A 25,550-nucleotide genomic window follows, 5' to 3' on the forward strand; every position below is an offset into this window, starting at 1 on the left:
TGGGTCACCCAGTCACCCGCAATAGGGGTCCAAAGATAACTGGTACCTCCCAGTCCTTACAACCAAAAACATTGGGTGCCCGTGGTCCCTCTGCAGAACCCACCCACCAGCACGCTCTAGGGAACAGAGATGCATTTTCCTCTGAGACACTTGGGGGTCAGTTCTCAGCCCCCTGCCTTGTTCAGAGCGTGATCCCTTGCTGCGATCAGATACAGGTATATACGTCAATCACCCCTGCCCCTCTAAGACTGTAGGACAGACCCTGTAACACACACTTGATGATCAGCTACCTGGAAACCTGAGCTGAATTCATACAAGAAAACTGAATGGACTTCTAGACTGATATACCTGATAACAGCTCTAGTCATCTGAGGACAGGACACCAGAGCTCCAAAGGTGAAAATAATCAAGCTACCTCACTTAAGCAACCCATAGGGGTATACCAAAACAAAACAGGGCAAGCGGCTATGGCACAGTAAGTAAGCATAAACTAATACAATAACTTATAGATGGTTCAGAGACAACAGTCAATATCAAGTCACATAAAGAAGCAGATCACGATCACCTCAACAGGCTCTCAAAACAAAGAATCCAGGGATCTTCTAGATGAAAGTGCATTCCTGGAATTACCAGATGCAGAATACAAAAGTTTAAAATACAGAACCCTTCAAGACATCATGAAGGAAATGAGGCAATATGCAGAACAAGCCAAGGAACACACAGATAAAGCAACTGAAGAAATTAGAAAGATTATTCAGTAACATAATGAAAAGTTTAATAAGCTAGAAAAATCCATAGACAGCAATCAGAAATTCACAAGATTAAAATTACAGAAGTAGACAACTCAATAGAAAGTCAGAGGAGCAGAATTGAGCAAGCAGGAGCTAGAATTTCTGAACTTGAAGATAAATCACTTGGCACTAATATGTTTGAAGAAAAATCAGATAAAAGAATTTAAAAAAATGAAGAAAACTTAAGAAACATGTGAGACTCTATCAAGAGAAATAACCTACAAGTGATTGGAGTACCAGAACAGGGAGGGATAACAGAAAACACAGAGAAAATTGTTGAAGATTTGTTGGCAGAAAACTTCCCTGATATTGTGAAAGATGAGAAGATATCTATCCAAGATGCTCATCGAACTCCACATAAGGTAGATGTTAAAAGAAAGTCACCAAGACATATTGTAATCGAACTTGCCAAAACCAAAGATAAAGAGAGAAGTATAAGAGCAGTGAGGGATAAACGAAAAGTCACCTACAAAGGAGAGCCAATAAGAATAAGCTCTGACTATTCGGCAGAAACCATGTAGGCAAGAAGGCAATGGGATGACATATTTAAAAAATTGAAGGAAAAAATTGCCTGCCAAGAATCACATATCCAGCAAAACTGTCTCTTAAATATGAAGGTGAAATTAAGACATTTCCAGATAAACACAAGTTTAGGGAATTTGTAAAAACCAAACCAAAACTACAAGAAATACTAAAGGGAGCTCTTTGGTTATAAAATCAATGATATCAGGTATCAACCCAAGACTAGAATACTGGGCAGAGCAACCAGAAGTCAACCCAGACAAGGAAATCCAAAAAAACAAAGCAAGATTATATATATATTAAAAAAGCCCAAAGTGGGGTAACAGCAATGTATTATATAAAAGAAGACAACATTAAAATAATAAAGAGGGACTAAGAAATGTAATCATACACCTTTTATATGGAGAGGAAGATACGACAATACAAAGAAATAAAAGTTAGGTTTAAATTTAGAAAAATAGGGGTAAATAATAAGATAACCACAAAGGAGACAAACTATCCTACTCATCAAAATAAAATACAAGGGAAAAATACAGACTCAGCAGAAACAAAATCAACAACAAATATGAGGAAAGGACAATATATAAAGAAAATCTACTTAGCACATAAAATCAAGTGGGAAAAAGAAATTGACAACAACACACAAAAAAAGATCCAAATGATAGCACTAAATTCATACCTATCCATAATTACCCTGAATGTAAATGGACTAAATGCACCAATAAAGAGACAGGGAGTGGCAGAATGGATTAAAAAACATGATCTGTCTATATGCTGCCTCAAGAGACACACCTTAGACTCAAAGACACAAACAAACTAAAACTCAAAGGATGAAAAAAAAATATATCAAGGAAACAACAATCAAAAAAGAACAGGAGTGGCAATATTAATTTCTGACAAAACAGACTTTAACGTTAAATCCATCATAAAGGATAAGGAAGGGCACCATATAATGATTAAAGGGACAATATACCAAGAAGATACAACCATATTAAATATTTATGCACCCAATGACAGGGCTGCAAGATACATAAAAGAAACTCTATCAGCACTGAAAAGTGATATAGCTCCACAATAATAGTAGGAGTCTTCAACATACCACTTTCGGTGAAGGACAGGACATCCAGAAAGGAGCTTAATAAAGACATGGAAGATCTAAATGCCACAATCAACCAACTTGACGTGGTAGACATATACAGAACACTCCACTCAACAGCAACCAAGTATACTTTCTTTTCTAGTGCACATGGAACATTCTCTAGAATAGACCACATATTAGGTCATAAAGCAAGCCTTAGTAGAATCCAAAACATTGAAATATTACAAGTACCAAGAATACAAATAAGGCATTTGATTGATAATTTTTAAAAACTTGAAATCTAAAATCTCCAACAAATGTTGGAAAACATGTGAGGAGACTGGAACACTTATCTGCTCCTGGTAGGAAAGTAAATGGTACAACCACTGTGGAAAACAGTACAGTGATTCCTCAAAAAACAAAAAATAGATCTACCATATGACCCATCAATTTCTCTCCTAGGTATAAATGCTAGGGATCTAATAGAAGAGACATGAACAGACATATGCACACCTATGTTCACTGCAGCACTATTCACAATAGCAAAAAGGTGGAAACAATGTAAGTGCCCACCAACAGAGGAATGAATAAACAAAATGTGGTACATAGGTACAATGAAGTACTATGCAGTAATAAAGAAAAATGAGTTCCTGAATCATCCTGGAACACAGATGAACCTCAAGGGCATTGTGCTATGCAAAATAAGTAAATCACAAATGGACAAATATTGTGTGATCCCACTTTTATGAAATGACAAGAATAGACAAGAATAGGTATATATACAGAGACCAATGTTCCTTGGTGGTTACCAGGGGTAGGAGGAGAAAGATTAAAAACTCTCTAGGCAGTAGCATGAAGGTGGGTGAATTTTGCACCACTTGACTAGTTTAATCAATGCCACTAAGCTGTCCATAATGTAAGGGATAAATTGGTAAACCTTATGTTATGCATAATTTTGCAACACTAGCCAAAAAAAAAAAAAAAAGATAATAGATAGATACATAGTCAGGTAAGAAGGAAAAGTATCTCTATTTACAGATGATATGATTCCACATATAGAAAACCCCAAAGAGTCCACAAAAAAACTTCTAGAACTAATACAGGATTTTAGTAAAGTTGCAGGGTATGAGGCCAACAAACAAAAATCACTTGGGTTCCTGTACACAAGCAATGAGAAATCTGAAAGGGAAATTAGGGAAACAATTCCATTTATAGTAGCATCTGAGATAATAAAATACTTAGGAATAAACAGAAGCCCTGATGGCACAGTGGTTGAGAGCTACAGCTGCTAGCCGAAAGGTTGGCAGTTCAAACCCACCAGCTGCTCCTTGGAAACATTATGAGGCAGTTCTACTCTGTCTTAGGGTCACTATAAGTTGGAATTGACTCGAGGGCAACAGGTTTGGGTTTTTGTAGGAATAAATTGAACCACGGATGTGAAGGATGTATATGATGAAAATTATAAAACACTGCTGAAAGACTTTAAAGAAAATTTAAATAAATGAAAGCTGCTCCATGTTCATGGTTTGAAAGATTTGATTTTTTAAGATATCAATACTATCCAAAGCAATCTATACAGATTCAACACAATCCCAATCAAAATTCCAAAAAACTTCTTTACAGAAATGGAAAAACCAATCCTCAACTGTATATGGAATGGCAAAAAGTCCCAAATAGCTAAAGAAATGTTGAAAGAGAAAAACAAATTAAGATGACTCACACTTCCTGATTTTAAAACATTTTATACAGTTACAGTAATCAAACCAGCCTGGTACTGGTATAACACTAGACACATAGATCAACAGAGTAAAATTGAGAGTCCAGAAATAAGCCCCCACATCAATGGTCAACTGATTTTTGACAAGGGAGGTAAATCCATTCAATGAGGAGAGAAGAGTCTCTTCAAAAATGGTTTTGGGAAAATTGGATTTCTATATGCAGAAAAATGAAAAATGATCCATGCCTCACACCATACGAGAAAACAAATTCAGAATGGATTAAGGACCTAAATGTGCAAACTAAAATCGTAAATTCTTAGAAGAAAACGGAGGGGCAATGCTGTCAGGCCCAGCTTTTAACAATTATTTTATACCCAATATAACAACAAAAATGCAAACAGCAAAAGACAAAATAAACGGGATCTCATAAAAATTTAAAACTTTTGTTCATCAAAGACTACCAAAAATGTGAAAAGTAAACAACTGGAAGAATATCTTCTGAAACCACTTATCTGATGAGAATCTAAGAACCAAAATATGCATAAAGCTTCGACAACCTAATAACAAAAAGACAAATAAACTAATCAGAAAATGTACAAACAATTTGAACAGACACTTCACTAAAGAGGACAGTCAAAAGGCCAATAAACATATGAAAAGATGCACAATGTCATTAGCCACCAGAAAAACACAAATCAAAACCACAATGAAATACCATTTCACTCTGACTTAACTGTGCTCATAAGTCACCTGTATTTAGACCAAGAGGCAGCCATTGCAACAGAACAAGGTGATGTTGCATTGTTTAAAGTTAAGAAAGATGTGCATCATTGTTGCATCCTTTAACCATACCTAGTCAACTTGTAGGTGGAGCAAATAACTCGAGAAGCTGGACTATGTGAAGAAAAAAAAAACAAAAATCCTTACAAATGGACCATTAAGCAGCATCATGATAAACAGAAAAGACTGAAGTTGTCAAAGATTTCATCTTGCTTGAATTCATAATCAATGCCCTGGAAAGCAGCAGTCGAGAAATCAAAGGATTCATTGCACTGGGCAACTCTGCTGCAAAAGACCTCTTTTATGTTTTTTAAAAAACAATGAAGTCACTTTAAGGACTAAGGTGTGCCTGACCCAAGACATGGTGTTTTCAATCACTTCTAATGCATGTGAAAGTTGGAAAATGAACAAAGAAGACCAAAGAAAAATTACTTAGATCCACAATCAACAGCCATGGAAGCATCAGTCAAGAAATCAAAAGACACAATGCATTGTGTAAATCTGCTGCAAAGGACCTCTTCAAAGTGTCGAAGAGCAAAGATGTCATCTTGAAGACTAAGATGTGCCTGACCCAAGCTATGGTATTTTCAGTCGCATCATATGCATGTGAAAGCTGGACAATGAATAAGGAAGACCGAAGAAGAATTGACGCCTTTCAATAGTGCTGTTGGTGAAGAATATTGAGTATACCATGGACTACCAAAAGAACGAACAAATCTGTCTTAGAAGAACAACAGCCAGAATGCTCCTTAGAGGCAAGGATGGCAAAACTGCGTCTTACATACTTTGAACATGTTGTCAGGAGGGATAAGTCCCTGGAGAAGGACACCATGCTTGGCAGAGTATAGGGTCAGTGGAAAAGAGGTGGATTGACACAGTGGCTGCAACAATGAGCTGAAGCATAACAACGATTGTAAGGATGGCTCAGGACCGGGCAGTGTTTCGTTCTGTTGTGTATAGGGTCGCTATAAGTCGGAAATGACTCAACAGCACCTAACAACAACACAGTAACATGGCCACCTGATCTTTGACAAGGGCTCAAAGTCCATCAAATGGACAAAATACAGTCTTTTTTGACAAGTCCAGTGCTGGCACAATTGGATGTTCGCCTGCAAAAAAAGAAAACAGGATCCATACCACACAGCATATGCAAAAACTAATTCAAAATGAATCAAAGTCCTAAGTATAAAGCCCAAAACTATAAAGATCATAGAAGAAAAAATAGGATGAACTCTAGAGGCCATAGTACACGGCATTAACAGGATACAAACCATAACTAACAACACACAATATCCATAAGGTAAGCTAGATAACTGGGATATTTTAAAAATTATACACTTATGCTCATCAAAAGACTCCACCAAAAGAGTGAAAAGAGAACCTACAGACTGTGAGAAATTGTTGGCTATGACAAATCCAACAAAGGTCTAATCTCTAAAATCTACAGGAAAACCCAAAACCTCTACAACGAAAAGACATGTAATAAAATTAAAAAATGGGCAAAGGAAGTGAACAGATACATCACCAAAGAAGAAATTCAAGTGGCTGACAGACATACAAGGAAATGCTCACTGAGAAATGCAAATCAAAACTGCAATGAGCTACCCTGTCACCCTGGCACGAATAAAAAAAAGAGAAATTAGCAAATATTGGAGAGGCTGCAGGAAGATCAGAGCTCTTATACACTGCTATTGGGAATGCAAAATGTTACAACCATTTTGGAAAATGATATAGTGCTTCCTTAGAAAGCTAGAAAAAGAAATACTGTATGATCCAGCAATCCCACTCCTAGGAATATATCATAGAAAAATAAGAGCCATCACACAAATAGACATATGCACACCCATGTTCATTGCACAATTGTTTACAATAACAAGAAAGATGGAAACAACCTAGATGCCCATCAACAGATGAATGGATAAACAAACCGTGGATACATGCAATGGAGTACTACACAATGATAAAGAACAATGATGAATCCGCGAAGCGTCTCACAGCATGGATGAATCTGGAGGGCATTACTCTGAGTGAAATAAGTCAATCATAAAAGGACAAATATTGTATGAGACCACTAGTATGAAAACTCATGAAAAGGTTTATACACAAAAAGAAACAATCTTTGATGGTTACCAGGGAGGGGATGGGTGGTGCATGAAAGACACTAAATAGACAATAGACAAGTGGCAACTTTGGTGAAAGGTAAGATGGTATACAATACTGGCAAGCCAGCACAACTTGTACGAGAAAAGGTCATGGAAGCTCTGTAGACACATCCAAACTCTCTCAGGGACTGAAGTGCTGGGGTGAGGGCTGTGGTGACCATGATCTCTGGGAACATCTGGCTCAGTTGGCATAACACAGTTTATAAAGAAAATATTCTACATTCTACTTTGGTGAGTAGCATCTGGGTCTTAAAGGCCTGTGAGCAGCCACCTAAGATACTCCAGTGGTCTCAGCCCCTCAGGAGCAAAGGAGAATGAAGAAAACTAAAGACACAAGGGAAAGATTTGTCCAAAGGACTAATGGACCAAGAATATCACAGTCTCTACCAGACAGCTACCACCACTGACTGCTCCGACAGAGATGACAATAGAGGGTCCCAGACAGAGCTGGAGAAAAACGTAGAACAAAATTCTAACTCACAAAAAAAGACCAGACTCACTGGCTTGACAGAGACTGCAAAAACCCCGAGAGTATGGCCCTCGGATACTGTTTTAGCTCAGTAATGAAGTCACTTCTGAGGTTCATCCTTCAGCCAAAGATTAGACCCATTAAATAAAACAAGACTAAAGAGGCACAGCAGCCCAAGGACAGGGACAAGGAGACACGAGGGGAGAGGAAAGCTGGTAATAGAGAGCCCAAGGTTTAGAAGGAAGAGTGCTGACATGTCATAGGGTTGGTAACCAATATGTGTACTAACTACTTAATGAGAAGCTAGTTTGTTCTGTAAACCTTCATCTAAAGTACAATAAAAAAAAATTATATTCTCATGGGCTCCAGATTTTCTGGAGACATGGAGGCTGGATGAACCCCTGAAACTATTACACTGAGATAACCTTTAACCCTTAAACCAAAAATATCCCCTGAAGTTTTCTTAAAACCAAACAATAGTTTAGCTTACCTAGTGAAGAATATCTTTCCGCATTGTGGTCTTTTAAGGTCCTTCTCTACGAGATCAGTGGCCCTACTGATGCAGCAGTTGTTTGGCTGCTAACCAAAAGTCAGCAGTTCAAATACACCTGATTTGGAAGGAAACCCTACAGGGCATTTGTACTCTGTCCCATAGGGCTGCTATAAGTCTGAATCGACTTGACTGCAACGGGTTTGTTTTTTTTTTTTTTTTTTTTAGGTTATGTGGGATCAAATTGACAATAGCAACTCAAAAGAGTAGATAGGAAACATAGGGGGAAAAAAGCTGCTAGTTTTGAGCGGGGCCCAGAACAAGAGAAGGCTTTGCAACAGGTTAAGTCTACTGTGCAAGGGGCCCTGCCACTTGGGTCATACGATCCAGCTAATTCAATGGTGCTTGCAGGGTCAGTGTCAGATAGAGAGAGATGCTGTTTGTAGTCTGTGACAGGCCCCTATTGGTGAATAACAATGCAGACCCTTAGGATATTGGAGCAAACCCTGCCATTCTCTGCAAAAAACTACTCTGTTTCTACTAATAGAAACAGAGACTGAATGCTTAACCATCAGCCATCAAGACACCACATGGCCTGAGGTGCCCGTCATGAACTGGGTGTTGTCTGACCCACAAAGCCATAAAGTTGGATGTGCACAGCTGCACTCCATCATTAAATGGAAGTGGTATATATGAGATTAGACCAGAGCGGGACTTGAAGAGTTGCATGTGGAAAAAGCCCAAATGCCCCTGGTAGTCACTCCTGTCACATTACCTTCCATCTTCCAGTCTGCACCTATGGCCTCATGGGAAGTTCCTTATGATCATTTGACTGAGGGAAAGGAAACTTGTGCTTGGTTTACAGATGGTTCTGCACCATATGCATGCACCACTGGAAAACGAACAGCAGCAGTACTACAGCCTCTTTCTGGTACCTCCCTGAAGGATGGTGGTGAAGGAAAATTCTCCCAGTGGGCAGAACTTCGAGCATTTCACCTGGTCGTTCACTTTGCTTGGAAGGAGAAATGGCCAGATTTGCAGTTGTATACTGATTCATGGGCTGTGGCCATGATTTGACTGGATGGTCAGCGACTTGCAAGAAATGTGATTGGAAAATTGAAGGCAAGGAGGTATGAGGAAGAGGTATGTGGATAGGCCTCTCTGAATGAGCCAAAGAAGTGAAGGTATTTGTGTCTCAGTGAATGCTCACAAAAGGGTAATCTCTGAAGAGGAGGATTTTGTCAATCAAGTGGATAGGATGACACATTCTGTGGAAACTGGTCATCCTCTTCCCCCAGCCACTCCCATCATTGCCCAATGGGCTCATGAACAAACTGGCTGTAGTGGCAGAGATGGAGGCTATGAATGAGTTCATCAACATGGACTTCCATTCACCAGAGCTGACTTGGCTACAGCCACTGCAGAGTGCCCGATCTGCCAGCAGCAGAGACCAACAGTGAGTTCCCAATATGGCACTGTCCCTCAAGGTGATCAGCCAGCTACTTGGTGGCAGGTTGATTACATTGGACCACTTCCATCATGGAGAGGACGGTGTTTGGTTCTTACTGAAATACACACTTACTCTGGACACAGGTTTTTCCCTGCATGGAATGCTTCTGCCAAAACTACCATCTGTGGACTTACAGAGTGCATTATCCACCATCATGGTATCCCACACGGCATCAACTCTGGTCAAGGGACTCACTTCACAGCTCATGGAATTCACTGGTCTTACCACGTTTCCCATCATCCTGAAGCAGTTGGGTTGATAGAACAACAGAATGGCCTTCTAAACACACAATTATGGCACCAGCTAGGTGGCAATATCCTGCAGGATTGGGAAAGACTGTATATACTCTAAAACAGAATCCAGGAGGCTGTATATGCTCTAAACCAACTTCCAATATATAGTGCTGTTTCTCCCCCAGCCAGGATTTGTGAGTCCAGCAATCAAGGGGTGGAAATGCCAGTGGCACCATTCACTATTACCCCTAGTGACCCACTTACAAAATTTTTCTTCCTGTCCCTGCAACCTTATGCTGTATGGGTCTAGAGGTCTTAGTTCCAAAGGGACGAATGCTCCCACCTGGAGACACGTCACTGATTCCATTGAACTGGAATTTATTAATGCCACATAGCACTTTGAACTCTTTATGTCTCTGGATCAGTAGGCAAAGAAGGGAGTTCCTATGTTGGCTAGTGTGATTGATCCTATTACCACGAGGAAACTGGATTGATACTACATAATGAAAACCCTGGTTCCTCAGTGGTTAAGAGCCCTGGCTCTTAACTAAAAGGTGGGCAGTTCGAATCCAGTGCTCCTTGAAAACTATGGGGCAGTTCTACTCTGTCCTATAGGGTCTCTAGGAGTTGGAATTGACTCTTTGGCAACAGGTTTGGTTTTTTGGTTTAATGGAGGTAAAAAGGAGTATGTCCGGAATGTAGACGATTGCTTAGGGCATCTATTGGCATTATCATGCTCTGTGATTAAAGTCAATGGAAAACTACTGCTACCCAATTCTGACATGACTACTAATTGTCCAGACCCCTCATGAATGAAGGTTTGGTTCAACCTACCAGGCAAAGAACCATGACTGGCTGAGGGAATACAGAATGGGTGGTGGAAGAAGGTAGTTCTAAATACTAGTTACAACCACATGACCAGTTGCAGAAATGAGGACCACAACTGTTGAGTATTTCTTCCTTTTATGTGTGCATCAAATGTTTTGTTACCTTCACTTTTAAAATATAAGATGTAAAAGGGCTAGTGCATATTCGGTTGTCTGTGTATTTGTTGTATCATGTTAGGCATAAGTGTGACTTTATAATTTTCTTTGTTCAAAGAATATGTATGGTTTAAGGAGATGTGTACAGGAGGTGCCAAGCTGACAAAGGGTGGACTGTGGTCATTAGGGTTGTGTGTCAGCTTAGCTGGGCCATGATTCACAGTGGTTTGACAGTTATGATGTAGTTTGGCAGTCATATAATGATGCGATCACTTCCATGATGATATTTAATATAATGTTATCACCACCATGATGGGATCTACTGTGAGTAGCTAATCAATTGAAAGGAAGTTTCCTTGGGCATGTGGCCTGCATCGAATAAAAGTGGACATTCTGGCAAGGATCATGGGATTTTCTCCCTCTGGATCGTGCAGTTAGTTCCTGTTCATCTGGCCTCTGGTTCTTGGGACTTGAGTTAGCAGCTTTCCTCTGGTCTTGCCTGCCGATCTTGGGATTCGTTGGTGTTCTCAGCCTGTGAGCAAGAGCCCTGCTCTCTGACCTGCTGATCTTAGGTTTGTCAGCCCCTGTGGCTGCGTGGGTCAAGAAAGGCCTCCAGCCTGGCCCACCGATTTGAAACATTTCAGCCTCTATAACAGCATGAGCCATTTCTTTTACATAAATCTCTCTGTATAGCTATTTATACACTTTGCTGGTTTTGCTTTTCTAGAGAACCCAGCCTAAGACAGCACCTAACAACAGTAACAAGAATGGATAAGATAAAAAGAAAACAACAAATGTTGGTGAGGATGGGGGAAATTGGAACACTTATACATTGTTAGTGGACATGCAAAATGGTACAGCCATTGTGGAAAACAGTATGGCAATTCCCCAAAAACCTAAAAATAAAACTACCATATGACCCAGCAATTCTGCTTCTAGGTATACACCCAAAAGACATGAAAGCAGAGACTCAGAAACTTACTTGCACACCAGTGTTCATTGTAACACTACTCACAATAGCCAAAAATTGAAAACAACCTAAATGCCAATCAACTTATGAATGAACGAACAAAATATGGTACATATATACCAGTAGGTGAAATGAAGTCTTGATACATGCTGAGTATAGTTGGAGCTTGAAGACTTCATGCTTACTGAAATAAATTAATCACAAAAGGACAAACATTGTATGGTCTCACTTATAGAAAAAGACAAGAAAAGACAAATATATAAACTTTGAGACCAAGGTTTATTAGTGGTTATCAGGAGCAGAAGAGAGGAGGAAAGAGTGGGTTAACAGTGTTGGAAAAATCAGATTGATTAAGGATAGGGTTGCACAGCCAATTGTCATTGTTGTCAAGTTGTACACCAGTAAAAAATTGAACTGGGAAAAATTGTGTGATAGATATATTTACAAGAATTTTAAAAAAGAAAGTAGCTGTTGAGGCTGCTTATGGATAATCAAACACCCCATGGGATTTGGTTCCTCAGTCTGGAGGTTTAGGGTGATGGTTTCAAGGGACTTACGAGGTAATTGGCCTAATAACGTGTTTAGTGCTTTTGTTCTAACTTCTACTTCATTGCCTGGGGTCTTAAAAGCTTGCAAGTGGCCATCCAAGTAAAACGATTGGTCTCTGTTCACCAGGAGCAACGAACAAAGGAAGAAGGAGAGTCAGGAATAGGAGAAGGATATGGAATATGTGAAAAATTGCCTCCATGATCAACTGCCTCCTTTGCCTTGAGACCAGAATTGGAAGGTATCTGGCTACCATTACTGAACCTTTTGATCAAAGATTCTATAAAAGAATTCACATCAAAAGGGGAAAAATTCAGAATAGAATCTTGATTTTCATGGACTGCAGACATTCTGGAGTCATGGAAGCTTGATGAACTCCTGAAACTATTGCCCTGAAATAATCTTTAAAACTTAGAGTGAAAATACCCCTGAAGTCTTGTCAAAACCAAATGATAGTTTAGCTTAACTAGTAAAAATGTCTGCGTTGATTATTATGCTCTTTTAAGAGCTATCTATATGGGATCAGACTGAGAGCAGCAACTTGAAAGACTAGATAGGAATGTTACGGAGAAGTGAGTTTGTGCTAATAGGGAGAAATGAATCAGAAAAAAAGGGAGAGAATGGTTGCACAACTCGAAGAATGTAATCATTGGTTCTGAATTGTATATTAGAAACTGTTGAATTGTTGTACGTTTGCTGTGTATATTCTCAATGACAAGAACAAAATAAATAAAATTAAAAAAAGGAAAAAAGGGTGAATTTGCAAATGCTATGTTATGTGTCCTAGCTAAATAGGGTCCAGCAAAAAAAAGGAAGACCCTTAATGAGACGGATTGACATAGTGGCTACAACAATGAGCTCAAGCATAGCAATTGTGAGGATGGCTCAAGACCAGACAGTGTTCAGTCCTGTTATACAAAGGGTAGCCATGATTCAGAACCAGCTCTACAGCACCTAATAACAACAAGAAGTTATCAATAATTTTGCAACAACAGCAACCAAAAAAATACAGATGATGGATGGATGGATGGGTGGAAGGATGGATGGATGGGTGGATGGACGGATGCATGGTTGGTTGGATAGAGGATACATAGATAGATACATAGTGTCTTAGGCTGGGTTCTCTAGAGAAGCAAAACCAGTAAAGTGTGTATATATAGAGAGAGAGAGAGAGAGAGAGATTTTTATCAAGGAAAGAGCTCACGTGATTGTAGGGGTTGGAATATCCCAACTCCTTGGATTAGGATAAAGGCTTTTCCCAATTCACGGAGCTGCAGAAGCTGGTGAACCCAAGGTGAGCAGGTCAGAGAGCAGGGCTACTGCTCACAGACTGTGATGGTGAAGGAATCCCCAAGGTCAGCAGGCAAGTCTGAAAGGTTTCTCCTGAGTCAGGTAGCTGCAGGGGCTGGCGAACCCAAGATAGGCAGGTCGGGGAGTAGGACTCTTGCTTGCAGGCTGTGAAGATCAATGAATCCCAAAATGGACAGGTAAGCTGCCAGCTCAAGTCCCAAGAACCAGAGGTCAGACAAGAGACAGCTGCTGGATCCAGAAAAAGCCAACAACTTTTGCAAGGTGAGCAGGAAGGAAGTAGGCAGCAGAAGACAGGGAGATGAAGGCTGGAGGGGCAGTGAGCTGCCACAGGCCCCACCCCCACCTGTGCCACTCAGCAGATTCCATCATTGGGGTGATCACATATCAAATTTCAAAAGGGAAGTGATCACAACATTATACAACTGCCAAAACACTGAGAATCATGGCCCAGCCAAGCTGACACACAGTCTTAACCACCATAGATAGATGATAGATGATAGATAGATAAACAGATATAATAAATCAAATAGGAGCTACAGATGTGGATGCTTCTTAGGCATAATTAATCATCTCATAGGATAAATTTTTTTGGTTTGAAGACTTAGGGTCATTGTCTCACGGGTCAATTCAGTTGACAGATGAATTTATGTTGTGCATCCAGCTTTGGTGGATAGCATGTGGGGTCTTAAAAGCTTGCAAATGGCCATCTGCAATACAACTTTTAATCTGTATTCATTGGGAGCATAAGAGAATGAAGAAAATCCAAGAATGAGAGAAGAAACCAGAACACAGGACTTATGTCTCCATGAACCACAGCCTCTTCTACTTTGAGAAACCAAAAACAATCAAACCCATTGCTGCTGAGTCAATTCCAACTCATAGCGACCCTATAGGACAGAGTAGAATTGTCCCCTAGGGTTTCCAAGGCAGTGGCTAGTGGATTCAAACTGCTGATCTTTGTTGGTTTGCAGCCAAGCTCTTAACCACTGCACCACCAGGCCTCCACGCTGAGACCAGAAGAATTAAATGGGGCCCAGGTACCACTCCCAAATATTCAGATCAGGGTCACATTAGATGGATCCCGATAGGAAGACATAAAAAAAAAAAAAAGTATGAAGCAGAACTTCAAATTCTCAAATAATCCAGACCTACTGGATCCTTTGAGACTGGTGATTACCTGAGACTATTGCCCTGAGATATCATTAAACCAGAAAATATTCCCTGAAATCACCATTTAATGAAAGAATAGGTTAGCTCAAAAGTAAAGAATTTCACCCTTGAGAACTGCTTTCTTTTAAAAATTATCCATATGAGACCAAATGGACAACTGTTATTCCAAAGCATAGATGAGAAGTTTGGGGAGCAGTGAGACTAAGTTAATGGGAGTTAAACAACTAGAATGGAAATAAAAGAGAATGTTGACACAAACTGAAGAACATAGCAAATGTCAGAGAACACTGTTCAGTGAGAACCTGAATTGCTGCGTATATTTTCACCATGCATACAATATTTTTTAATAAAAAAATAAGTAAAATACACTCCTGATGTTCACCCTTCAGCAAAGATTGTTGTTCTTGTTCTTAAGTGCCCTCGAATTGGCTCTGACTCATATCGACTCTATGTACAAAAGAATGAAACACTGCCCTGTCCTGCACCATTCTGACAATCATTGTTATGCTTGAGCCCATTGTTGCAGCCACAGTGTCCATCCATATCATTGGGGGTCTTCCTATTTTTTGTTGACCCTCCACTTTACCAAGCATGATGTCCTTCCCCAGGGACAGATCGCTCCTGATAACATGTCCAAAATATGTAAGACATAGTCTCAACATGCTTGGTTCTAAGGAGCATTCAGGTTATACTTCTTCCAAGACAAATGTGTTCATTCTTTTGGCAGTCCGTGGTACGTTGAATATTCTTTGCCAACACCACAATTCAAAGGTGTCAATTTTTCAGTTTTCCTTATCCATTGTCCAGCTTTTGCATGCATATGAGGCAATTGAAAACACCATGGTTTGGGTGAGGGGCATCTTAGTCTTCAAGGTCACATCTTTGCTTTTCAAGACTTTAAAGAAGTCTTTTGCAGCAGATTTGTGCAATGCAATGTGTCTTTTGATTTCTTGACTGCTCCTTAAAAAAAAAAAAAAAATTTTTTTTTTTCTTCCACAGGTGTTGATTTTGGATCCAAGAAAAATGAAATCCTTGACAACTTCAACTTTTCTCTGTTTATTGTGATGTTTCTTATTGGTCCAGTTGTGAGGAGTTTTGCTTTCTTTATGTTAAACTGTAATCCATACTGAAGGCTGTGGCCTTTGATCTTCATCAGTAAGTGCTTAAAGTCCTCTTCACTTTCAGCAAGCATGGTTGTGTCATCTGCATAGCCCAGGTTGTTAAAGAGTCTTCCTCCAATCCTGATGCCCCGTTCTTCTTCATATAATCCAGGGTTTTGGGTTATTTGCTCAGCATACAGATTGACTACCGATGCCCCGTTCTTCTTCATATAATCCAGGGTTTTGGATTATTTGCTCAGCATACAGATTGACTACCGATTGACTAGGTATGGTTAAATGATAAAACCCTGATGCACAACTTTCCTAACTTTAAACCATGCAGTATTCTCTTGTTCTGTTTGTACATCTGCTTCTTGATCTGCATACAGGTTCCTTATGAGCACAATTAAATGTTCTGGAATTTCCTATTCTTCCCAGTGTTATCCGTAATTTCTTATGATCCACACAGTCGAATGCCTTTGCGTAGTCAGTAAAACAGAGACAAATGTCTTTCCGATATTCTTTGCTTTCAGCCAAGATCCATCTGACATCAGCAATGATATCCCTGGTTCCATCTCCTTTTCTGAATCCAGCTTGAATTTCTGGCAGTTCCCTGTCGATGTACTGCTACAGCCACTTTTGAATGATCTTCAGCAAAATTTTACTTGCATGAGATATTTATGATATTTTTCAATAATTTCCACATTCTGTTGGACCACCTTTCTTGGGAATAGGCATAAATATGGATCTCTTCCAGAAAGTTGGCCAGGGAGCTGTAATCCAAATTTTTTGGTATAGACGAGTGTGTACTTCCAGCACTTCATTCATTTGCTGAAACTTCTCAATTGGTATTCCATCAGTTCCTGAAGCCTTGTTTTTCACCAGTGCCTTCAATGCAGCTTGGACTTCTTTCGATGCCGTCAGTTCCTGATCATCCGCTACCTCCTGAAGTGGTTGAATGTCAACCAATTCTGTTTAGTATAGTGACTCTGTGTATTCCTTCCATCTTATTTTGATGCTTCCTGCATCGTTTAATATTTTCCCTGTAGAATCCTTTAATATTGTAACTTGAGGCTTGAATTTTTTCTTCAGTTCTTTCAGTTTGAGAAATATCAAGCTTGTCTTCCCTTTTGGTTTTCTATCTCCAGGTCTTTGCACATGTCATTATAATGCTTTACTTTGTGTTTTCAAGCCTCCCTTTGAAATCTGCCATCCAGCTCTTTTACGACATCATTTCTTGCTTTTGCTTTAGCTACCCAACGTTCAAGAGAAAGTTTCAGAGTCTCTTCTGACATCCACTTTGGTCTTTTCTCTATTTCCTGTCTTTTTAATGACCTCTTGCTTTCTTCATGTATGATGTCTTTGATGTCCTTGCAGAACTCATCTGGTCTTCTGTCATTATTGTTCAACGTATGAAACCTATTCTTGACATGGTCTCTAAATTCGGGTGGGATATACTCAAGGTCAGATTTTGGCTTGAGTGGACTTGTTTTGATTTTCTTCAACTTCAACTTGAACTCGCAAAGGAAAAATTGATGGCCTGTCCCACAGGTGGACCCTGGCCTTGTTCTGACTGGTGATATTGATCTTTTCCATAGTCTCAGCAGATGTCCTCGGTTTAATCCCTGTGTATTCCACCTGATGAGGTCCACGTGTATAGTGGCATTTATGTTGTTGAAAAAAGGTATTTGCAATGAAGAAGTCATTTGTCCTGCAAAATTCTATCATTATCATTCTCTGGCATCATTTCTGTCATAAGGTCATATTTTCCAATTACCAGTCCTTCTACTCTGTTTCCAATTTTTGCATTCCAATTGCCAGTAATTATCAATGCATCTTGATTGCATGTTTGATCAATTTCAGACTGCGGAAGTTGGTAAAAATCTTCAATTTCTTCATCTTTGGCCTTAGTGATTGGTGAGTAAACTTGAATAATAGTTGTATTAACTGGTGTTCCTTGTAGGTATATGGATATTAGCCTATCACTGACAGTGTTGTACATCGGTGTAGATCTTGAAATGTTCTTTTTGACGATGCACACAATACCATTCTTCTTCAATTTGCCATTCCCGGGATAGTAGACCATACGATTGTTTGATTAAAAAATGGCCAGCTCTTGTCCATTTAAGGTCACTAATGTTTACGTGTTCTGTTTCATTTTGATGACTTCCAATTTTCTTATATTCATACTTAGTACATTTCACATTCTGATTATTAATGGATGCTTGCAGCTGTTTCTTCTCATTTTGAGTTGTACCACATCAGGAAATGAAGGTTCCGAAAACTTGGCCCCATCTACACCATTAAGATCAGTTCTACTTTGAGGAGGAAGCTCCTCCCCAGTTGTCTTTTGAGCATCTTCCAACCTGATGGACTCATCTTCCAGCACTATATCAGACAATATTCCACTGCTATTCATAAGGTTTTCACTGGCCAATTTTTTCAGAAGTTGACTGCCAGGTCCTTCTTCCTAGTCTGTCTTAGTCTGGAAGCTCTGCCGAAACCTGTCCACCTAGGGTGACCCTGCTGGTATTTGAATACTGGTGGCAAAGCTTCCAGCATCACAGCAACACACAAACCACCACAGTATGACAAACTGACAGACACATGGTGGAGAAAAATATTATAGTAGTCTAAAACATGTGGTAATTGAATCCGGTCTTTAATATTTCATGACCTCTCCCTCAATTCTCCCAACAACCACATGATGTAGGTGCTATTATTGTCCCTTTTTTACAGACGAAGAAATTGAGGCATGGAAAGGTTAAGTAAAATGCATAAGGTTACACAGATAATAATGGTGGCTCATGGATTTGAATCAGGACAGTCTGGCTCTAAGCCTGTGCTCTTAACCACTATACACATGGCCTCAAATTACCTAAGGAGTGATGGTAGTAGCTGAGCAAAGATCGTAGTAAATCTACTACCTCTAACTAACAAGACCTGCTCTGGCATTAGTGAATGTTCCTATCCTGAGAAACTACATAAGCCATATCAGAAAAAAAAAAAACACAAAAAAACATAAAGTTAGCCAGCTGTGTGTATGTTGGGTCTAGATCATACTCATGACCACTGTAAGTCTCAGTCTTCTGCTCTTTGCCATTCTTGGTTGGCTTTCCAGGGTTGGACTTTGTGTAAGAATGTGAACTCCAACTGGCTGTAATCTCCTAGGTTTCTAGGCCCTAAAATATGCTGCTCAGGTCTTATGATTAAGAAATGAAGCTATTCACTGAGCTGTTTAGAAGGAGGTCTTTCTTCTTAGGAAGGATCCAAAGATATGAGGAATGCAAAAACTGATCTGCTAAAAGTGTTTGTTTTGTGGTACTGTCCTTAGACTGTGAGGCAGTAATATGAAGCACATGTAGCATTCCTTTTTTTATGTTTACCCTTCTTGTTATTCCGTTTAATCACCCCAAATCTTCAGGAAGGCCTAGAACAACCATGCAGCCTTTATGGCAATACAAAAGCAAACGGGTAAAAAAGGGAAAGTTTGAGCACAAAATAACTATCTCAATGACTCCTGTACTTTGAGAGAAACAACCCACAGTAGAGGTGACAGATGAAACACAGACATATTTTTATCTTTTATTTTCATTTGCTAAATTCTGCAACTCTATATTCCTAGCATTCTAGGTAGTACCCAGAAATAAAGTGAATTATGGCCCACAATAGAGTTGAGAGAAGCCACAAAGAAAATGAAAATTTAGGAGAGGAAATGAAGCAATCCCCCTTTCTCATTATGTACCAGGTAGTGGTGATTCTTGTTGGCTATATGTATAAGACTTAGGTTACAAGTAAAATAAAAAGGAGCTGGTATGGGAAGAGATAAAGAAGGTAAAATGGTGAGCAGAACAGAAGATATTTATGTATGTGGCCATGGGAAATAAAAATCTAGACTATGAAAGGGCATTAGTATGCATTTGCTGGAGAAAGCAGTAGAAAGGGGGCTAGGCTAAAGGACTTTGCTGGATTCTACAGGACTCTGACTGACACTTATCACACACAAAGCTAAGGGGGAATGATTTGAGGAAAAAATTTTGGGTGGAGATTTTCTGTCTTTCCCTGCCAAGTTTAGTCTATACAGTCTACTCACATGTATTCTATCATCCATCTTGAAGAAGTTCGTAAGGAGCATTTATAAAGCATGAAATAGTAGCTTCAGGTCTTAACAGGAGTACTCGTGGTACAGTGGTTAAGTGCTGGGCTGCTAACCAAAAAGTTGGCTGTTCGAACCCACCACCTGTTTCTCAGGGAGAAAGATGTGGATCTTTGTGCTCCCATAAAGATTTACAGCCTCAGAAACTCTATTGGGCAGTTCTACTCTGTCCTATCAGCTCATTACGAGTTGGAAGCAACTTGACAGCAGTGAGTTTGGGTTTTTTTGTTGTTGTTGTTGTTGCTTGTTTGTTTTTTAGGTCTTAACAAGAGCATCTCAGACACTTCCAGGCTCCTCTCCTCCTCACAGCCTCTCTTGTCCTGCTTCCAGTCCAAATAACCTTGTCCTGCTTCCAGCTAAATTGTCATTCTTAGAGCCTCCTTTCTAATTTCCGGGGCTTTACTCTTCTTTCTGTCTATGAAATAATACAAACTCATTGTCAACAACTCAAGAAATAAAGAAGTAAAAACATACATACACATCTCAACATTCAAAAATAATTCTATTGATATGTTGGCAACATCCTCCAGATATCTCTTGAGGCATGTATAGAATGATTTATATAAAACTTTACCTGAAGGCTTAAAACTTGTTCCTTCACTTGAAATTTTAATCCAGTAATACGTATATATAAAATTATCATTTTTAATTTCAATATCTTTAAATATTTTATTGTATGAATGCATCATCATTTATTTATGTTGTAACCATGATAGGCATTAGGTTTCTACCAATAACTTTTAATCTTGTAAAAAATACTGCCTCTACATAATATTATGAATTTCTGCACTCTAGTTGAATAGTCTGATTAGAAGAAAAAAAGAATTCTGGAAATTAAATTTCTGAGTCAATGAGGTTTTTCCTAAATTTTATACATATGGTCATTTGCTATCCAGATGGGCCATATTAATTTACATTCCTATCATTTTTATCATGTTCATATATAATTTCCTATTCCCAGCACCCTCAGTTTTTTAATCTGTTTCAATCTGACAGTCATGGAACAAAACATGTTGATCAGAGCTCTATTACCACAGCTCTGCCACTAAGACCACTTATTTTATTTTTTATCAGTATAATGATGAGATCTAAGTGCTGCAGCTGTTAACTAAAAGGTCAGCAGTTCAAATCTGCCAGGCACTCCTTGGAAACTCTATGGGGCAGTTCTACTCTGGCCTATAGGGTCGCTATGAGTCAGAATGGACTCGAAGGCAGTGGACAGTGGGTCAGTATAATTGGAGACCCTGGTGGTGTAGTGGTTAAGTGCTACGGCTGTTAACCAAAAGATTGCCAGTTCAAAGATGCCAGGTGCTCCTTGGAAACTCTATGGGACAGTTCTACTCTGTCCTATAGGATCACTATGAGTAGGAATCGACTCGGTGGCAACTTTTTTTTTTTTAAATCAGTGTCCTTGTTACTTAAACTTTCTGTGACTCAGTTGTGTTATGTATCAAATGCAGATGGTAATAGACTTTCCTTACAAAATTATTGGGTGGAATAAATGTATTAATAAATGTAAAAGCCTTAGATTTGTGTCTTGCACAGAGGAAACAGTGTATGAGTTTATCACAGTGATATTATGTTAGGCTGCCTCTCCCAACACCCTTATCTTCCCTTTTGAACCACATTTTATTAGAACCACATGACAAAATGAGATAGTCTTATCTGAGGTTCACTGACAGCTAAGTTCAAAAAGGACCTCCTTGGAAAACTCACCACAAGGGTTAGAAGATCCTGAACTGGAGGCCTAAAAACTCTAGGACAGTTACTAGGTTGATTTGGATGTGAGGGCTCTTTGTATATAACATATACCTGAGACCAAAAACCTCTTTGTTAACCAACCACCTTGACCAGGAAAGTGTGTACTCTGGTAAAAATGGCAAATTATATGCACATCAGCTCTGTAAGTTAGGAGCACTAGTGAGGAACACTCATATGGGAGAATAACACTGAGGCAGTGATATCACATCCCTCAAATGAATGGGCAATGCAATTGCCCATGAGGAGAACAGTCACATCATTTAGTACATGAATTTCTCTGATAATGCTGCTTCAGTGGACACTATGAAATAAGTCGAATATACAAAAAAGTCACAGAGAATAACAAACATCCACAAATCAAACATCTGGCTTAATAATTACAACATCACAACCAGACACTATTAAAGACCCCTATGTGCCCCTCCTCTTATTCCCTGCCCCAGCTCCCATGCCAGAGAAGTAAACACTATCTTAAATTTTATGCTGACTATTCATTTACATTACATATATATGTATCTATAAACAACATTTAGTCCCCCAACATTCATTTTCCCATTCAATATTCTTTGTAGACTCATCCACATTAAATTTCGTAGCTATAATTCATCATTTTCACTGCTATATAACATTAAATTGAAAGAATATAGACAAATTCTTTATCCGTTCTTCTGTCTATAAGCATTTAGGTTGTTTCCAGTTTTTCAACATATAATAATGCACCTGTGAACTTTCTAGCACTTGGCTGCCAGATTTTCTCCAGAATGCATGCCTACAGGCAAAATGTTAAAAATAAATATTTGCCAAAGCTGAATTGATGCTGAACATTATTATTATAGAATGAATTTATAGACTAAAATTCTATTTGTAAAATTATGTTTTTGAAAATGTAAACGTTATTATTATAACTTTAGTACCAAAATTTTAGCAGCCAATTTTTTTTGCATTATGACACAGAAGAATTAATTTCTCAGTATTGTCAGCTCTTAGTTCGTTCTTAGAGTTGCAGTACTGCACATTTGAAATATGAAACACGCTTAATTTCAACTGAGACCAGTGGAAGAGCAGGATATTTGGAGATGATGGATATTTCATTTTTCCTTAACATTTTCTTCTTGTCTTCACATTCTTTTTTCCATTTTATTTCTTGGAAATAATTTTACATTCACATAAAGTTGCCAAAAGGGCACAGAAAGCTGCCATGTAACCTTCATCCAGCTCTTCCCAAGGATGAAATCTCATATTTCCAAAGTAAAATGATCAAAACCAGGAGACTGACATTGGTACAATACTGTTAACTACAGATCATATTCAGATTTCAACAGCTTTACAAGGTTCTTTTTGGTCTATGAAATGTTATCATATGTATTGGTTTTTTTTTTTTATTTTATGTTATTTTATTACTAGACTTTAGTTTAAGTACATTTTCCCATATTTAAATAAATTATGTTCACACACTGCCAGATTATTAATTTATAATGAGTTTCCATGTTGCCTGTCTGTTCACAGCTGTACATGTCTTCCCGTCTCACAAGAATTTTCTGCTGACACGAATAAAAACAAAACAAAACATCAAAAGCCCATTTCCTTCAAGTCAGTCTGAACTCGTGGCAACCCCACGTGTTACAGGGTAGAAGTACACCACAGGATTTTTTTGGTTTTTGTTTTAATAGTGCTTTAAGTGAAAGTTTACAAATCAAGTCAGTCTTGATTTGTATATACCTTGCTATATACTCCTAGCTGCTCTCCCACTAATGAGACAGCACACTCCTCCTCTCCACCATGTATTCCCTGTGTCTATTCAACCAGCTCCTGTCCGCCTCTGCCTTCTTATCTCCCCTCCAGACAGAAGTTGTCCACAAAGTCTCATGTGTCTACTTGAGCCAAGAAGCTCGTTCCTCACTAGTATCATTTTCTGTCTTATAGTCCAGTCCAATCCCTGTCTGAAGAGATGGCTTTGGGAATGGTTCCAGTCTTGGGCAAACGAAGGGCCTGGGGACCATTACCTCCGGGGTCCCTCTAGTCTCAGTCAGACCATTAAGTCTGGTCTTTTTTTTTTTTTTTAATTTTATTCCTCTTTAAGTGAAAGTTTACAAATCAATTCAGTCTCTCACACAAAAAGTTATGTACACCTTGCTAAAAAAAAAAAAATTTTTTTTTTTTTTTTTGTACTCCCAATTGCTCTTTGCCTAATGAGACAGTCTGCTCCCTCCCTCCACTCTCTCTTTTCATGTCCATTTCGCCAGCTTCTAACTTCCTCTACCCTCTCATCTCCCCTCCAGGCAGGAGATGCCAACGTAGTCTCAAGTGTCCACCTGATCCAAGAAGCTCACTCCTCACGGGCATCCCTGTTGAACCCATTGTCCAGTTCAATCCCTGTCTGAAGAGTTGGCTGTGTGAATGGTTCCTGTCCTGGGCCAACAGAAGGTCTGGGGGCCATGACCACTGGGGTCTCTCTAGTCTCAGTCAGACCTTTAGTCTGGCATTTTTACCAGAATTTGGGGTCTGCATCCCACTGCACAACTGCTCCCTCAGGGGTTCTCTATTGTGTTCTCTCTCAGGGCAGTCATCGGTTGTAGCCAGGCACCATCTAGTTCTTCTGGTCTCAGGCTGATGTAGTTTCTGGTTTATGTGGCCGTTTCTGTCTCTTGGGCTCGCAATTACCTTGTGTCCTTGGTGTTCTTTGTTCTCCTTTGATCCAGATGGGTTGAGACCAATTGATGCATCTTAGATGGCTGCTTGCTAGGATTTAAGACCCCAGAAGCCTCTCTCCAAGGTGGGATGCAGAATGTTTTCTTAATAGATTTTATTATGCCAATTGACTTAGATGTCCCCTGAAATCATGGTCCCCAAAACCCCACCCCTACTACACTGACCTTCAAAGCATTCAGTTTATTCCGGAAACATCTCTGCTTTTGGTTTAATCCAGTTGTGCTGACCTTGCCTGTATTGTGTGTTGTCTTTCTCGTCACTTAAAGTAGTCTTATCTACTGCCTAATTAGTGAATACCTCTCTCCCACTGTGCCTCCCTCCCTCCACTTGTAGCCATCAAAGGATATTTTCTTCTCTGTTTAAACTATTTCTTGAGTTCTTATAATAGTGGTCTCATACAATATTTGTCCTTTTGCAACTGACTAGTTTCACTCAGCATGATGCCTTCCAGATTCCTACATGTTATGAAATGTTTCACAGGTTCCTCACTGTTCTTTATCAATGCCTAGTATTCCATTGTGTGAATACACCATACTTTATTTATCCATTCATTTGTTAATGGACACCTTGGTTGCTTCCATCTTTTTGCTATTGTAAACAGTGCTGCAATGAACATGGGTGTGCATATATCTGTTCATGTAAAGGCTCTTATTTCTCTAGGATATATTCCAAGAAGTGGGATTGTTGGATCCTATAGTAGTTCTATTTCTATATTTTTATATTTTTAAGGAAGTGCCAAATCAATTTCCAAAGTGGTTGTACCATTTTACATTCCCACCAGCAGTGTATAAGTGTTCCAATCTCTCCACAGCCTCTCCAACATTTACTGTTTTGTGATTTTTGGATTAATACCAGCCTTGTTGGAGTGAGACGGAATCTCAGTGTAGTTTTGATTTGCACTTTTTAATGGCTAATAATAGTGAGCATTTCCTCATGTATCTGTTAGCTACCTGAATGTCTTCTTTAGTGAAGTGTCTGTTCATATCTTTTCCCATTTTACAATTGGGTTATTTGTCTTTTTGTAGTTGAATTTTTGCAGTATCATGTAGATTTTAGAGATCAGGCACTGATCGGAAATGTCATAGCTAAAA

The 25,550-nt window shown here is 39.1% G+C and overlaps 1 protein-coding gene across 1 annotated transcript in view; it reads left to right on the plus strand.

Moving 5' to 3' along the window:
- LOC126079308 (interferon-induced very large GTPase 1-like) overlaps positions 1-25,550 on the plus strand; it is a 223,474-nt gene that overhangs the window by 129,970 nt on the left and 67,954 nt on the right. The window lies entirely within an intron of this gene.

The sequence above is a fragment of the Elephas maximus genome, chromosome 7, assembly GCF_024166365.1.
Source record: "Elephas maximus indicus isolate mEleMax1 chromosome 7, mEleMax1 primary haplotype, whole genome shotgun sequence".
NCBI classification, from domain to species: Eukaryota; Metazoa; Chordata; class Mammalia; order Proboscidea; family Elephantidae; genus Elephas; species Elephas maximus.